This window comes from Montipora capricornis, unplaced genomic scaffold, assembly GCF_036669925.1.
Source record: "Montipora capricornis isolate CH-2021 unplaced genomic scaffold, ASM3666992v2 scaffold_119, whole genome shotgun sequence".
In the NCBI taxonomy this organism is placed as follows: Eukaryota; Metazoa; Cnidaria; class Anthozoa; order Scleractinia; family Acroporidae; genus Montipora; species Montipora capricornis.
In genome coordinates, this window is record NW_027179883.1 from 42,329 (window position 1) to 55,993 (window position 13,665).

Below are 13,665 nucleotides of genomic sequence, written 5' to 3' on the forward strand. Positions count from 1 at the left end.
ATTCTTTGCAGTCTGAAGGGAGGGCAAGGGGGATTTTCACTCGCTTTCTCGCTTGGCTTGACGAAAACAAATCACACATACAACTAGAGCTTGTATTCTTCCGTCTACGACCATACCACAGGCAAAAAACCGGGTCCCGTCCGATCCCCGCAGTCAAATCCTGTAGGGCGAGAGTAGTACTTCGCTGGGTGACCGCTTGGGAATTCCTCGTGTTGTAGGCTTCTACTTTATTGATTGCTTTTAGTTTATGGTTGATTCATGAGTTGTTATTTTCTTGCTTGTCCACATTGCATGAGCACTGAATTTTCGCGCGCGACAAATGTTAAAGTTGTCGTCACAATGTAACTGGTTGATGGCCTATTAATTGAACATTCTTTGCAGTCTGAAGGGAGGGCAAGGGGGATTTTCACTCGCTTTCTCGCTTGGCTTGACGAAAACAAATCACACATACAACTAGAGCTTGTATTCTTCCGTCTACGACCATACCACAGGCAAAAAACCGGGTCCCGTCCGATCCCCGCAGTCAAATCCTGTAGGGCGAGAGTAGTACTTCGCTGGGTGACCGCTTGGGAATTCCTCGTGTTGTAGGCTTCTACTTTATTGATTGCTTTTAGTTTATGGTTGATTCATGAGTTGTTATTTTCTTGCTTGTCCACATTGCATGAGCACTGAATTTTCGCGCGCGACAAATGTTAAAGTTGTCGTCACAATGTAACTGGTTGATGGCCTATTAATTGAACATTCTTTGCAGTCTGAAGGGAGGGCAAGGGGGATTTTCACTCGCTTTCTCGCTTGGCTTGACGAAAACAAATCACACATACAACTAGAGCTTGTATTCTTCCGTCTACGACCATACCACAGGCAAAAAACCGGGTCCCGTCCGATCCCCGCAGTCAAATCCTGTAGGGCGAGAGTAGTACTTCGCTGGGTGACCGCTTGGGAATTCCTCGTGTTGTAGGCTTCTACTTTATTGATTGCTTTTAGTTTATGGTTGATTCATGAGTTGTTATTTTCTTGCTTGTCCACATTGCATGAGCACTGAATTTTCGCGCGCGACAAATGTTAAAGTTGTCGTCACAATGTAACTGGTTGATGGCCTATTAATTGAACATTCTTTGCAGTCTGAAGGGAGGGCAAGGGGGATTTTCACTCGCTTTCTCGCTTGGCTTGACGAAAACAAATCACACATACAACTAGAGCTTGTATTCTTCCGTCTACGACCATACCACAGGCAAAAAACCGGGTCCCGTCCGATCCCCGCAGTCAAATCCTGTAGGGCGAGAGTAGTACTTCGCTGGGTGACCGCTTGGGAATTCCTCGTGTTGTAGGCTTCTACTTTATTGATTGCTTTTAGTTTATGGTTGATTCATGAGTTGTTATTTTCTTGCTTGTCCACATTGCATGAGCACTGAATTTTCGCGCGCGACAAATGTTAAAGTTGTCGTCACAATGTAACTGGTTGATGGCCTATTAATTGAACATTCTTTGCAGTCTGAAGGGAGGGCAAGGGGGATTTTCACTCGCTTTCTCGCTTGGCTTGACGAAAACAAATCACACATACAACTAGAGCTTGTATTCTTCCGTCTACGACCATACCACAGGCAAAAAACCGGGTCCCGTCCGATCCCCGCAGTCAAATCCTGTAGGGCGAGAGTAGTACTTCGCTGGGTGACCGCTTGGGAATTCCTCGTGTTGTAGGCTTCTACTTTATTGATTGCTTTTAGTTTATGGTTGATTCATGAGTTGTTATTTTCTTGCTTGTCCACATTGCATGAGCACTGAATTTTCGCGCGCGACAAATGTTAAAGTTGTCGTCACAATGTAACTGGTTGATGGCCTATTAATTGAACATTCTTTGCAGTCTGAAGGGAGGGCAAGGGGGATTTTCACTCGCTTTCTCGCTTGGCTTGACGAAAACAAATCACACATACAACTAGAGCTTGTATTCTTCCGTCTACGACCATACCACAGGCAAAAAACCGGGTCCCGTCCGATCCCCGCAGTCAAATCCTGTAGGGCGAGAGTAGTACTTCGCTGGGTGACCGCTTGGGAATTCCTCGTGTTGTAGGCTTCTACTTTATTGATTGCTTTTAGTTTATGGTTGATTCATGAGTTGTTATTTTCTTGCTTGTCCACATTGCATGAGCACTGAATTTTCGCGCGCGACAAATGTTAAAGTTGTCGTCACAATGTAACTGGTTGATGGCCTATTAATTGAACATTCTTTGCAGTCTGAAGGGAGGGCAAGGGGGATTTTCACTCGCTTTCTCGCTTGGCTTGACGAAAACAAATCACACATACAACTAGAGCTTGTATTCTTCCGTCTACGACCATACCACAGGCAAAAAACCGGGTCCCGTCCGATCCCCGCAGTCAAATCCTGTAGGGCGAGAGTAGTACTTCGCTGGGTGACCGCTTGGGAATTCCTCGTGTTGTAGGCTTCTACTTTATTGATTGCTTTTAGTTTATGGTTGATTCATGAGTTGTTATTTTCTTGCTTGTCCACATTGCATGAGCACTGAATTTTCGCGCGCGACAAATGTTAAAGTTGTCGTCACAATGTAACTGGTTGATGGCCTATTAATTGAACATTCTTTGCAGTCTGAAGGGAGGGCAAGGGGGATTTTCACTCGCTTTCTCGCTTGGCTTGACGAAAACAAATCACACATACAACTAGAGCTTGTATTCTTCCGTCTACGACCATACCACAGGCAAAAAACCGGGTCCCGTCCGATCCCCGCAGTCAAATCCTGTAGGGCGAGAGTAGTACTTCGCTGGGTGACCGCTTGGGAATTCCTCGTGTTGTAGGCTTCTACTTTATTGATTGCTTTTAGTTTATGGTTGATTCATGAGTTGTTATTTTCTTGCTTGTCCACATTGCATGAGCACTGAATTTTCGCGCGCGACAAATGTTAAAGTTGTCGTCACAATGTAACTGGTTGATGGCCTATTAATTGAACATTCTTTGCAGTCTGAAGGGAGGGCAAGGGGGATTTTCACTCGCTTTCTCGCTTGGCTTGACGAAAACAAATCACACATACAACTAGAGCTTGTATTCTTCCGTCTACGACCATACCACAGGCAAAAAACCGGGTCCCGTCCGATCCCCGCAGTCAAATCCTGTAGGGCGAGAGTAGTACTTCGCTGGGTGACCGCTTGGGAATTCCTCGTGTTGTAGGCTTCTACTTTATTGATTGCTTTTAGTTTATGGTTGATTCATGAGTTGTTATTTTCTTGCTTGTCCACATTGCATGAGCACTGAATTTTCGCGCGCGACAAATGTTAAAGTTGTCGTCACAATGTAACTGGTTGATGGCCTATTAATTGAACATTCTTTGCAGTCTGAAGGGAGGGCAAGGGGGATTTTCACTCGCTTTCTCGCTTGGCTTGACGAAAACAAATCACACATACAACTAGAGCTTGTATTCTTCCGTCTACGACCATACCACAGGCAAAAAACCGGGTCCCGTCCGATCCCCGCAGTCAAATCCTGTAGGGCGAGAGTAGTACTTCGCTGGGTGACCGCTTGGGAATTCCTCGTGTTGTAGGCTTCTACTTTATTGATTGCTTTTAGTTTATGGTTGATTCATGAGTTGTTATTTTCTTGCTTGTCCACATTGCATGAGCACTGAATTTTCGCGCGCGACAAATGTTAAAGTTGTCGTCACAATGTAACTGGTTGATGGCCTATTAATTGAACATTCTTTGCAGTCTGAAGGGAGGGCAAGGGGGATTTTCACTCGCTTTCTCGCTTGGCTTGACGAAAACAAATCACACATACAACTAGAGCTTGTATTCTTCCGTCTACGACCATACCACAGGCAAAAAACCGGGTCCCGTCCGATCCCCGCAGTCAAATCCTGTAGGGCGAGAGTAGTACTTCGCTGGGTGACCGCTTGGGAATTCCTCGTGTTGTAGGCTTCTACTTTATTGATTGCTTTTAGTTTATGGTTGATTCATGAGTTGTTATTTTCTTGCTTGTCCACATTGCATGAGCACTGAATTTTCGCGCGCGACAAATGTTAAAGTTGTCGTCACAATGTAACTGGTTGATGGCCTATTAATTGAACATTCTTTGCAGTCTGAAGGGAGGGCAAGGGGGATTTTCACTCGCTTTCTCGCTTGGCTTGACGAAAACAAATCACACATACAACTAGAGCTTGTATTCTTCCGTCTACGACCATACCACAGGCAAAAAACCGGGTCCCGTCCGATCCCCGCAGTCAAATCCTGTAGGGCGAGAGTAGTACTTCGCTGGGTGACCGCTTGGGAATTCCTCGTGTTGTAGGCTTCTACTTTATTGATTGCTTTTAGTTTATGGTTGATTCATGAGTTGTTATTTTCTTGCTTGTCCACATTGCATGAGCACTGAATTTTCGCGCGCGACAAATGTTAAAGTTGTCGTCACAATGTAACTGGTTGATGGCCTATTAATTGAACATTCTTTGCAGTCTGAAGGGAGGGCAAGGGGGATTTTCACTCGCTTTCTCGCTTGGCTTGACGAAAACAAATCACACATACAACTAGAGCTTGTATTCTTCCGTCTACGACCATACCACAGGCAAAAAACCGGGTCCCGTCCGATCCCCGCAGTCAAATCCTGTAGGGCGAGAGTAGTACTTCGCTGGGTGACCGCTTGGGAATTCCTCGTGTTGTAGGCTTCTACTTTATTGATTGCTTTTAGTTTATGGTTGATTCATGAGTTGTTATTTTCTTGCTTGTCCACATTGCATGAGCACTGAATTTTCGCGCGCGACAAATGTTAAAGTTGTCGTCACAATGTAACTGGTTGATGGCCTATTAATTGAACATTCTTTGCAGTCTGAAGGGAGGGCAAGGGGGATTTTCACTCGCTTTCTCGCTTGGCTTGACGAAAACAAATCACACATACAACTAGAGCTTGTATTCTTCCGTCTACGACCATACCACAGGCAAAAAACCGGGTCCCGTCCGATCCCCGCAGTCAAATCCTGTAGGGCGAGAGTAGTACTTCGCTGGGTGACCGCTTGGGAATTCCTCGTGTTGTAGGCTTCTACTTTATTGATTGCTTTTAGTTTATGGTTGATTCATGAGTTGTTATTTTCTTGCTTGTCCACATTGCATGAGCACTGAATTTTCGCGCGCGACAAATGTTAAAGTTGTCGTCACAATGTAACTGGTTGATGGCCTATTAATTGAACATTCTTTGCAGTCTGAAGGGAGGGCAAGGGGGATTTTCACTCGCTTTCTCGCTTGGCTTGACGAAAACAAATCACACATACAACTAGAGCTTGTATTCTTCCGTCTACGACCATACCACAGGCAAAAAACCGGGTCCCGTCCGATCCCCGCAGTCAAATCCTGTAGGGCGAGAGTAGTACTTCGCTGGGTGACCGCTTGGGAATTCCTCGTGTTGTAGGCTTCTACTTTATTGATTGCTTTTAGTTTATGGTTGATTCATGAGTTGTTATTTTCTTGCTTGTCCACATTGCATGAGCACTGAATTTTCGCGCGCGACAAATGTTAAAGTTGTCGTCACAATGTAACTGGTTGATGGCCTATTAATTGAACATTCTTTGCAGTCTGAAGGGAGGGCAAGGGGGATTTTCACTCGCTTTCTCGCTTGGCTTGACGAAAACAAATCACACATACAACTAGAGCTTGTATTCTTCCGTCTACGACCATACCACAGGCAAAAAACCGGGTCCCGTCCGATCCCCGCAGTCAAATCCTGTAGGGCGAGAGTAGTACTTCGCTGGGTGACCGCTTGGGAATTCCTCGTGTTGTAGGCTTCTACTTTATTGATTGCTTTTAGTTTATGGTTGATTCATGAGTTGTTATTTTCTTGCTTGTCCACATTGCATGAGCACTGAATTTTCGCGCGCGACAAATGTTAAAGTTGTCGTCACAATGTAACTGGTTGATGGCCTATTAATTGAACATTCTTTGCAGTCTGAAGGGAGGGCAAGGGGGATTTTCACTCGCTTTCTCGCTTGGCTTGACGAAAACAAATCACACATACAACTAGAGCTTGTATTCTTCCGTCTACGACCATACCACAGGCAAAAAACCGGGTCCCGTCCGATCCCCGCAGTCAAATCCTGTAGGGCGAGAGTAGTACTTCGCTGGGTGACCGCTTGGGAATTCCTCGTGTTGTAGGCTTCTACTTTATTGATTGCTTTTAGTTTATGGTTGATTCATGAGTTGTTATTTTCTTGCTTGTCCACATTGCATGAGCACTGAATTTTCGCGCGCGACAAATGTTAAAGTTGTCGTCACAATGTAACTGGTTGATGGCCTATTAATTGAACATTCTTTGCAGTCTGAAGGGAGGGCAAGGGGGATTTTCACTCGCTTTCTCGCTTGGCTTGACGAAAACAAATCACACATACAACTAGAGCTTGTATTCTTCCGTCTACGACCATACCACAGGCAAAAAACCGGGTCCCGTCCGATCCCCGCAGTCAAATCCTGTAGGGCGAGAGTAGTACTTCGCTGGGTGACCGCTTGGGAATTCCTCGTGTTGTAGGCTTCTACTTTATTGATTGCTTTTAGTTTATGGTTGATTCATGAGTTGTTATTTTCTTGCTTGTCCACATTGCATGAGCACTGAATTTTCGCGCGCGACAAATGTTACAGTTGTCGTCACAATGTAACTGGGTTGATCGCCTATTAATTGAACATTCTTTGCAGTCTGAAGGGAAGGCAAGGGGGATTTTAACTCGCTTTCTCGCTTGGCTTGACAAAAACAACATCTACCCATACAACTAGAGCTTGTATTCAATTCCGTCTACGGCCATACCACAGTCAAAACACCTGGTCCCGTCCGATCCCTGCAGTCAAATCCTGTAGGGCGAGAGTAGTCCTTCGCTGGGTGACCGCTTGGGAATTCCGCGTGTTGTAGGCTTCTACTTTATTGATTGCTTTTAGTTTTTATGGTTGATTTCATGAGTTGTTATTTTCTTGCGTGTCCACATTGCATGAGCACTGAATTTTCGCGCGCGACAAATGTTAAAGTTGTCGTCACCATGTAACTGGTCGATGGCCTATTAATTGAACATTCTTTGCCGTCTGAAGTGAAGGCAAGGGGGATTTTCACTCGCTTTCTCGCTTGGCTAGACGAAAACAATCCACACATACAACTAGAGCTTGTATTCTTCCGGCTGCGACCATACCACAGGCAAAAAACCGGGTCCCGTCCGAACGCCTCTGACTGTTGCTGTCGGGCGTGAGTTTTCCTTCTCTGGGTGACCGCTTGGGAATTCCTCGTGTTGTAGGCTTCTACTTTATTGATTGCTTTTAGTTTAGGGTTGATTTCATGAATTTGTTATTTTCTTGCTTGTCCACATTGCATGATCACTGATTTTTCGCGCGCGACAAATGTTAAAGTTGTCGGCACAATGTAACTGGTTGATGGCCTCTTAATTGAACATTTCTTTGCAGTCTGAATGAACGCAAGGGGGATTTTCCACTCGCTTGTCTCGCTTGGCTAGACGAAAACAAATCACCACATACAACTAGAGCTTGTATTCTTCGCGTCTACGACCATACCACGAGAGGCAAAACAGCGGGTCCCGTCCAGATCCAACCGCAGTCAAGATCCTGGAGGAAGCGGCAGAGTAGTACGGGGTTAGCGGTCGCTGGGTGTACTAGCGCTTGGGAATGTCCTCAGGTGTTGTAGGTACTTCTACTTTGATGTGATTCGCTTTTAGTTTGTAAGGTGGTTGATTCATGAGTTTTGTTAATTTTCTTGCTTGTGCACATTGCATGAGCACTGAATTTTCGCTGTGCGCGTACAAATGATTAAAGTTGTCGTCACAAAATGTGACTGGTTGATGGCCGATTAGTTGAAGATTCTTGGCAGTCTGAAGGGAAGGCAAGGGGGATTTCACTCGCTTTCTCGCTTGGCTAGACGAAACACGTCACACATACAACTAGAGCTTGTATTCTTCCGTCTACGACCATACCACAGGCAAAAAACCGGGTCCCGTCCGATCCCCGCAGTCAAATCCTGTAGGGCGAGAGTAGTACTTCGCTGGGTGACCGCTTGGGAATTCCTCGTGTTGTAGGCTTCTACTTTATTGATTGCTTTTAGTTTATGGTTGATTCATGAGTTGTTATTTTCTTGCTTGTCCACATTGCATGAGCACTGAATTTTCGCGCGCGACAAATGTTAAAGTTGTCGTCACAATGTAACTGGTTGATGGCCTATTAATTGAACATTCTTCGCATCCTGAAGGGAGGGCAAGGGGGATTTTCACTCGCTTTCTCGCTTGGCTTGACGAAAACAAATCACACATACAACTAGAGCTTGTATTCTTCCGTCTACGACCATACCACAGGCAAAAAACCGGGTCCCGTCCGATCCCCGCAGTCAAATCCTGTAGGGCGAGAGTAGTACTTCGCTGGGTGACCGCTTGGGAATTCCTCGTGTTGTAGGCTTCTACTTTATTGATTGCTTTTAGTTTATGGTTGATTCATGAGTTGTTATTTTCTTGCTTGTCCACATTGCATGAGCACTGAATTTTCGCGCGCGACAAATGTTAAAGTTGTCGTCACAATGTAACTGGTTGATGGCCTATTAATTGAACATTCTTTGCAGTCTGAAGGGAGGGCAAGGGGGATTTTCACTCGCTTTCTCGCTTGGCTTGACGAAAACAAATCACACATACAACTAGAGCTTGTATTCTTCCGTCTACGACCATACCACAGGCAAAAAACCGGGTCCCGTCCGATCCCCGCAGTCAAATCCTGTAGGGCGAGAGTAGTACTTCGCTGGGTGACCGCTTGGGAATTCCTCGTGTTGTAGGCTTCTACTTTATTGATTGCTTTTAGTTTATGGTTGATTCATGAGTTGTTATTTTCTTGCTTGTCCACATTGCATGAGCACTGAATTTTCGCGCGCGACAAATGTTAAAGTTGTCGTCACAATGTAACTGGTTGATGGCCTATTAATTGAACATTCTTTGCAGTCTGAAGGGAGGGCAAGGGGGATTTTCACTCGCTTTCTCGCTTGGCTTGACGAAAACAAATCACACATACAACTAGAGCTTGTATTCTTCCGTCTACGACCATACCACAGGCAAAAAACCGGGTCCCGTCCGATCCCCGCAGTCAAATCCTGTAGGGCGAGAGTAGTACTTCGCTGGGTGACCGCTTGGGAATTCCTCGTGTTGTAGGCTTCTACTTTATTGATTGCTTTTAGTTTATGGTTGATTCATGAGTTGTTATTTTCTTGCTTGTCCACATTGCATGAGCACTGAATTTTCGCGCGCGACAAATGTTAAAGTTGTCGTCACAATGTAACTGGTTGATGGCCTATTAATTGAACATTCTTTGCAGTCTGAAGGGAGGGCAAGGGGGATTTTCACTCGCTTTCTCGCTTGGCTTGACGAAAACAAATCACACATACAACTAGAGCTTGTATTCTTCCGTCTACGACCATACCACAGGCAAAAAACCGGGTCCCGTCCGATCCCCGCAGTCAAATCCTGTAGGGCGAGAGTAGTACTTCGCTGGGTGACCGCTTGGGAATTCCTCGTGTTGTAGGCTTCTACTTTATTGATTGCTTTTAGTTTATGGTTGATTCATGAGTTGTTATTTTCTTGCTTGTCCACATTGCATGAGCACTGAATTTTCGCGCGCGACAAATGTTAAAGTTGTCGTCACAATGTAACTGGTTGATGGCCTATTAATTGAACATTCTTTGCAGTCTGAAGGGAGGGCAAGGGGGATTTTCACTCGCTTTCTCGCTTGGCTTGACGAAAACAAATCACACATACAACTAGAGCTTGTATTCTTCCGTCTACGACCATACCACAGGCAAAAAACCGGGTCCCGTCCGATCCCCGCAGTCAAATCCTGTAGGGCGAGAGTAGTACTTCGCTGGGTGACCGCTTGGGAATTCCTCGTGTTGTAGGCTTCTACTTTATTGATTGCTTTTAGTTTATGGTTGATTCATGAGTTGTTATTTTCTTGCTTGTCCACATTGCATGAGCACTGAATTTTCGCGCGCGACAAATGTTAAAGTTGTCGTCACAATGTAACTGGTTGATGGCCTATTAATTGAACATTCTTTGCAGTCTGAAGGGAGGGCAAGGGGGATTTTCACTCGCTTTCTCGCTTGGCTTGACGAAAACAAATCACACATACAACTAGAGCTTGTATTCTTCCGTCTACGACCATACCACAGGCAAAAAACCGGGTCCCGTCCGATCCCCGCAGTCAAATCCTGTAGGGCGAGAGTAGTACTTCGCTGGGTGACCGCTTGGGAATTCCTCGTGTTGTAGGCTTCTACTTTATTGATTGCTTTTAGTTTATGGTTGATTCATGAGTTGTTATTTTGGTGCTTGTCCACATTGCATGAGCACTGAATTTTCGCGCGCGACAAATGTTAAAGTTGTCGTCACAATGTAACTGGTTGATGGCCTATTAATTGAACATTCTTTGCAGTCTGAAGGGAGGGCAAGGGGGATTTTCACTCGCTTTCTCGCTTGGCTTGACGAAAACAAATCACACATACAACTAGAGCTTGTATTCTTCCGTCTACGACCATACCACAGGCAAAAAACCGGGTCCCGTCCGATCCCCGCAGTCAAATCCTGTAGGGCGAGAGTAGTACTTCGCTGGGTGACCGCTTGGGAATTCCTCGTGTTGTAGGCTTCTACTTTATTGATTGCTTTTAGTTTATGGTTGATTCATGAGTTGTTATTTTCTTGCTTGTCCACATTGCATGAGCACTGAATTTTCGCGCGCGACAAATGTTAAAGTTGTCGTCACAATGTAACTGGTTGATGGCCTATTAATTGAACATTCTTTGCAGTCTGAAGGGAGGGCAAGGGGGATTTTCACTCGCTTTCTCGCTTGGCTTGACGAAAACAAATCACACATACAACTAGAGCTTGTATTCTTCCGTCTACGACCATACCACAGGCAAAAAACCGGGTCCCGTCCGATCCCCGCAGTCAAATCCTGTAGGGCGAGAGTAGTACTTCGCTGGGTGACCGCTTGGGAATTCCTCGTGTTGTAGGCTTCTACTTTATTGATTGCTTTTAGTTTATGGTTGATTCATGAGTTGTTATTTTCTTGCTTGTCCACATTGCATGAGCACTGAATTTCGCGCGCGACAAATGTTAAAGTTGTCGTCACAATGTAACTGGTTGATGGCCTATTAATTGAACATTCTTTGCAGTCTGAAGGGAGGGCAAGGGGGATTTTCACTCGCTTTCTCGCTTGGCTTGACGAAAACAAATCACACATACAACTAGAGCTTGTATTCTTCCGTCTACGACCATACCACAGGCAAAAAACCGGGTCCCGTCCGATCCCCGCAGTCAAATCCTGTAGGGCGAGAGTAGTACTTCGCTGGGTGACCGCTTGGGAATTCCTCGTGTTGTAGGCTTCTACTTTATTGATTGCTTTTAGTTTATGGTTGATTCATGAGTTGTTATTTTCTTGCTTGTCCACATTGCATGAGCACTGAATTTTCGCGCGCGACAAATGTTAAAGTTGTCGTCACAATGTAACTGGTTGATGGCCTATTAATTGAACATTCTTTGCAGTCTGAAGGGAAGGCAAAAAGGATTTTCACTCGCTTTCTCGCTTGGCTAGACAAAAACAAATCACACATACAACTAGAGCTTGTATTCTTCCGTCTACGACCATACCACAGGCAAAAAACCGGGTCCCGTCCGATCCCCGCAGTCAAATCCTGTAGGGCGAGAGTAGTACTTCGCTGGGTGACCGCTTGGGAATTCCTCGTGTTGTAGGCTTCTACTTTATTGATTGCTTTTAGTTTATGGTTGATTCATGAGTTGTTATTTTCTTGCTTGTCCACATTGCATGAGCACTGAATTTTCGCGCGCGACAAATGTTAAAGTTGTCGTCACAATGTAACTGGTTGATGGCCTATTAATTGAACATTCTTTGCAGTCTGAAGGGAGGGCAAGGGGGATTTTCACTCGCTTTCTCGCTTGGCTTGACGAAAACAAATCACACATACAACTAGAGCTTGTATTCTTCCGTCTACGACCATACCACAGGCAAAAAACCGGGTCCCGTCCGATCCCCGCAGTCAAATCCTGTAGGGCGAGAGTAGTACTTCGCTGGGTGACCGCTTGGGAATTCCTCGTGTTGTAGGCTTCTACTTTATTGATTGCTTTTAGTTTATGGTTGATTCATGAGTTGTTATTTTCTTGCTTGTCCACATTGCATGAGCACTGAATTTTCGCGCGCGACAAATGTTAAAGTTGTCGTCACAATGTAACTGGTTGATGGCCTATTAATTGAACATTCTTTGCAGTCTGAAGGGAGGGCAAGGGGGATTTTCACTCGCTTTCTCGCTTGGCTTGACGAAAACAAATCACACATACAACTAGAGCTTGTATTCTTCCGTCTACGACCATACCACAGGCAAAAAACCGGGTCCCGTCCGATCCCCGCAGTCAAATCCTGTAGGGCGAGAGTAGTACTTCGCTGGGTGACCGCTTGGGAATTCCTCGTGTTGTAGGCTTCTACTTTATTGATTGCTTTTAGTTTATGGTTGATTCATGAGTGTTATTTTCTTGCTTGTCCACATTGCATGAGCACTGAATTTTCGCGCGCGACAAATGTTAAAGTTGTCGTCACAATGTAACTGGTTGATGGCCTATTAATTGAACATTCTTTGCAGTCTGAAGGGAGGGCAAGGGGGATTTTCACTCGCTTTCTCGCTTGGCTCGACGAAAAAAATCACACATACAACTAGAGCTTGTATTCTTCCGTCTACGACCATACCACAGGCAAAAAACCGGGTCCCGTCCGATCCCCGCAGTCAAATCCTGTAGGGCGAGAGTAGTACTTCGCTGGGTGACCGCTTGGGAATTCCTCGTGTTGTAGGCTTCTACTTTATTGATTGCTTTAGTTTATGGTTGATTCATGAGTTGTTATTTTCTTGCTTGTCCACATTGCATGAGCACTGAATTTTCGCGCGCGACAAATGTAAATGAAGTCGTAACAATGTGGAAAGTTGATGGCCTATAATTTGAAAATTCTTTGAAGTCTGAAGGGAAGGCAATTGGGCATTTCACTCGCTTTCTCGCTTGGCTAGACGAAAACAAATCACACATACAACTAGAGCTTGTATTCTTCCGTCTACGACCATACCACAGGCAAAAAACCGGGTCCCGTCCGATCCCCGCAGTCAAATCCTGTAGGGCGAGAGTAGTACTTCGCTGGGTGACCGCTTGGGAATTCCTCGTGTTGTAGGCTTCTACTTTATTGATTGCTTTTAGTTTATGGTTGATTCATGAGTTGTTATTTTCTTGCTTGTCCACATTGCATGAGCACTGAATTTTCGCGCGCGACAAATGTTAAAGTTGTCGTCACAATGTAACTGGTTGATGGCCTATTAATTGAACATTCTTTGCAGTCTGAAGGGAGGGCAAGGGGGATTTTCACTCGCTTTCTCGCTTGGCTTGACGAAAACAAATCACACATACAACTAGAGCTTGTATTCTTCCGTCTACGACCATACCACAGGCAAAAAACCGGGTCCCGTCCGATCCCCGCAGTCAAATCCTGTAGGGCGAGAGTAGTACTTCGCTGGGTGACCGCTTGGGATTCCTCGTGTTGTAGGGCTTCCTACTTTATTGATTGCGTTTAGTTTATGGTTGATTCAGGAGTTGCTATTTTCTTGATTGTCCACAT

At 45.2% G+C, this 13,665-nt stretch overlaps 33 non-coding genes and 2 pseudogenes across 33 annotated transcripts; all 35 read left to right on the plus strand.

Annotated features, from left to right (window-relative positions):
* The first annotated feature begins 102 nt into the window (after positions 1-102).
* On the plus strand, positions 103-221 carry LOC138034451 (5S ribosomal RNA). Its single transcript, XR_011128980.1, has one exon. It is a non-coding gene; the product is annotated as a 5S ribosomal RNA (ribosomal RNA).
* A 251-nt stretch (positions 222-472) lies between these two features.
* Positions 473-591, plus strand: LOC138034452 (5S ribosomal RNA). The gene has a single exon (XR_011128981.1). It is a non-coding gene; the product is annotated as a 5S ribosomal RNA (ribosomal RNA).
* A 251-nt stretch (positions 592-842) lies between these two features.
* LOC138034453 (5S ribosomal RNA) lies at positions 843-961 on the plus strand. The gene has a single exon (XR_011128982.1). It is a non-coding gene; the product is annotated as a 5S ribosomal RNA (ribosomal RNA).
* Positions 962-1,212: 251 nt separating this feature from the next.
* On the plus strand, positions 1,213-1,331 carry LOC138034454 (5S ribosomal RNA). The gene has a single exon (XR_011128983.1). It is a non-coding gene; the product is annotated as a 5S ribosomal RNA (ribosomal RNA).
* A 251-nt stretch (positions 1,332-1,582) lies between these two features.
* LOC138034455 (5S ribosomal RNA) lies at positions 1,583-1,701 on the plus strand. The gene has a single exon (XR_011128984.1). It is a non-coding gene; the product is annotated as a 5S ribosomal RNA (ribosomal RNA).
* A 251-nt stretch (positions 1,702-1,952) lies between these two features.
* Positions 1,953-2,071, plus strand: LOC138034456 (5S ribosomal RNA). Its single transcript, XR_011128985.1, has one exon. It is a non-coding gene; the product is annotated as a 5S ribosomal RNA (ribosomal RNA).
* Positions 2,072-2,322: 251 nt separating this feature from the next.
* Positions 2,323-2,441, plus strand: LOC138034457 (5S ribosomal RNA). The gene has a single exon (XR_011128986.1). It is a non-coding gene; the product is annotated as a 5S ribosomal RNA (ribosomal RNA).
* Positions 2,442-2,692: 251 nt separating this feature from the next.
* On the plus strand, positions 2,693-2,811 carry LOC138034458 (5S ribosomal RNA). The gene has a single exon (XR_011128987.1). It is a non-coding gene; the product is annotated as a 5S ribosomal RNA (ribosomal RNA).
* A 251-nt stretch (positions 2,812-3,062) lies between these two features.
* Positions 3,063-3,181, plus strand: LOC138034459 (5S ribosomal RNA). The gene has a single exon (XR_011128988.1). It is a non-coding gene; the product is annotated as a 5S ribosomal RNA (ribosomal RNA).
* A 251-nt stretch (positions 3,182-3,432) lies between these two features.
* LOC138034461 (5S ribosomal RNA) lies at positions 3,433-3,551 on the plus strand. Its single transcript, XR_011128990.1, has one exon. It is a non-coding gene; the product is annotated as a 5S ribosomal RNA (ribosomal RNA).
* Positions 3,552-3,802: 251 nt separating this feature from the next.
* On the plus strand, positions 3,803-3,921 carry LOC138034462 (5S ribosomal RNA). The gene has a single exon (XR_011128991.1). It is a non-coding gene; the product is annotated as a 5S ribosomal RNA (ribosomal RNA).
* Positions 3,922-4,172: 251 nt separating this feature from the next.
* LOC138034463 (5S ribosomal RNA) lies at positions 4,173-4,291 on the plus strand. Its single transcript, XR_011128992.1, has one exon. It is a non-coding gene; the product is annotated as a 5S ribosomal RNA (ribosomal RNA).
* A 251-nt stretch (positions 4,292-4,542) lies between these two features.
* Positions 4,543-4,661, plus strand: LOC138034464 (5S ribosomal RNA). The gene has a single exon (XR_011128993.1). It is a non-coding gene; the product is annotated as a 5S ribosomal RNA (ribosomal RNA).
* Positions 4,662-4,912: 251 nt separating this feature from the next.
* Positions 4,913-5,031, plus strand: LOC138034466 (5S ribosomal RNA). The gene has a single exon (XR_011128994.1). It is a non-coding gene; the product is annotated as a 5S ribosomal RNA (ribosomal RNA).
* Positions 5,032-5,282: 251 nt separating this feature from the next.
* On the plus strand, positions 5,283-5,401 carry LOC138034467 (5S ribosomal RNA). Its single transcript, XR_011128995.1, has one exon. It is a non-coding gene; the product is annotated as a 5S ribosomal RNA (ribosomal RNA).
* Positions 5,402-5,652: 251 nt separating this feature from the next.
* LOC138034468 (5S ribosomal RNA) lies at positions 5,653-5,771 on the plus strand. The gene has a single exon (XR_011128996.1). It is a non-coding gene; the product is annotated as a 5S ribosomal RNA (ribosomal RNA).
* Positions 5,772-6,022: 251 nt separating this feature from the next.
* On the plus strand, positions 6,023-6,141 carry LOC138034469 (5S ribosomal RNA). The gene has a single exon (XR_011128997.1). It is a non-coding gene; the product is annotated as a 5S ribosomal RNA (ribosomal RNA).
* A 251-nt stretch (positions 6,142-6,392) lies between these two features.
* Positions 6,393-6,511, plus strand: LOC138034470 (5S ribosomal RNA). Its single transcript, XR_011128998.1, has one exon. It is a non-coding gene; the product is annotated as a 5S ribosomal RNA (ribosomal RNA).
* Positions 6,512-6,767: 256 nt separating this feature from the next.
* Positions 6,768-6,886, plus strand: LOC138034498 (5S ribosomal RNA; annotated as a pseudogene).
* A 1,046-nt stretch (positions 6,887-7,932) lies between these two features.
* LOC138034471 (5S ribosomal RNA) lies at positions 7,933-8,051 on the plus strand. The gene has a single exon (XR_011128999.1). It is a non-coding gene; the product is annotated as a 5S ribosomal RNA (ribosomal RNA).
* A 251-nt stretch (positions 8,052-8,302) lies between these two features.
* LOC138034473 (5S ribosomal RNA) lies at positions 8,303-8,421 on the plus strand. The gene has a single exon (XR_011129001.1). It is a non-coding gene; the product is annotated as a 5S ribosomal RNA (ribosomal RNA).
* Positions 8,422-8,672: 251 nt separating this feature from the next.
* Positions 8,673-8,791, plus strand: LOC138034474 (5S ribosomal RNA). The gene has a single exon (XR_011129002.1). It is a non-coding gene; the product is annotated as a 5S ribosomal RNA (ribosomal RNA).
* Positions 8,792-9,042: 251 nt separating this feature from the next.
* LOC138034475 (5S ribosomal RNA) lies at positions 9,043-9,161 on the plus strand. Its single transcript, XR_011129003.1, has one exon. It is a non-coding gene; the product is annotated as a 5S ribosomal RNA (ribosomal RNA).
* Positions 9,162-9,412: 251 nt separating this feature from the next.
* On the plus strand, positions 9,413-9,531 carry LOC138034476 (5S ribosomal RNA). The gene has a single exon (XR_011129004.1). It is a non-coding gene; the product is annotated as a 5S ribosomal RNA (ribosomal RNA).
* Positions 9,532-9,782: 251 nt separating this feature from the next.
* LOC138034477 (5S ribosomal RNA) lies at positions 9,783-9,901 on the plus strand. Its single transcript, XR_011129005.1, has one exon. It is a non-coding gene; the product is annotated as a 5S ribosomal RNA (ribosomal RNA).
* Positions 9,902-10,152: 251 nt separating this feature from the next.
* Positions 10,153-10,271, plus strand: LOC138034478 (5S ribosomal RNA). Its single transcript, XR_011129006.1, has one exon. It is a non-coding gene; the product is annotated as a 5S ribosomal RNA (ribosomal RNA).
* A 251-nt stretch (positions 10,272-10,522) lies between these two features.
* On the plus strand, positions 10,523-10,641 carry LOC138034479 (5S ribosomal RNA). The gene has a single exon (XR_011129007.1). It is a non-coding gene; the product is annotated as a 5S ribosomal RNA (ribosomal RNA).
* Positions 10,642-10,892: 251 nt separating this feature from the next.
* Positions 10,893-11,011, plus strand: LOC138034480 (5S ribosomal RNA). Its single transcript, XR_011129008.1, has one exon. It is a non-coding gene; the product is annotated as a 5S ribosomal RNA (ribosomal RNA).
* A 250-nt stretch (positions 11,012-11,261) lies between these two features.
* Positions 11,262-11,380, plus strand: LOC138034482 (5S ribosomal RNA). The gene has a single exon (XR_011129009.1). It is a non-coding gene; the product is annotated as a 5S ribosomal RNA (ribosomal RNA).
* A 251-nt stretch (positions 11,381-11,631) lies between these two features.
* Positions 11,632-11,750, plus strand: LOC138034483 (5S ribosomal RNA). Its single transcript, XR_011129010.1, has one exon. It is a non-coding gene; the product is annotated as a 5S ribosomal RNA (ribosomal RNA).
* A 251-nt stretch (positions 11,751-12,001) lies between these two features.
* On the plus strand, positions 12,002-12,120 carry LOC138034485 (5S ribosomal RNA). The gene has a single exon (XR_011129012.1). It is a non-coding gene; the product is annotated as a 5S ribosomal RNA (ribosomal RNA).
* A 251-nt stretch (positions 12,121-12,371) lies between these two features.
* On the plus strand, positions 12,372-12,490 carry LOC138034486 (5S ribosomal RNA). Its single transcript, XR_011129013.1, has one exon. It is a non-coding gene; the product is annotated as a 5S ribosomal RNA (ribosomal RNA).
* A 249-nt stretch (positions 12,491-12,739) lies between these two features.
* LOC138034487 (5S ribosomal RNA) lies at positions 12,740-12,858 on the plus strand. Its single transcript, XR_011129014.1, has one exon. It is a non-coding gene; the product is annotated as a 5S ribosomal RNA (ribosomal RNA).
* A 250-nt stretch (positions 12,859-13,108) lies between these two features.
* On the plus strand, positions 13,109-13,227 carry LOC138034488 (5S ribosomal RNA). The gene has a single exon (XR_011129015.1). It is a non-coding gene; the product is annotated as a 5S ribosomal RNA (ribosomal RNA).
* Positions 13,228-13,478: 251 nt separating this feature from the next.
* On the plus strand, positions 13,479-13,596 carry LOC138034496 (5S ribosomal RNA; annotated as a pseudogene).
* The last annotated feature ends 69 nt before the right edge of the window (positions 13,597-13,665 follow it).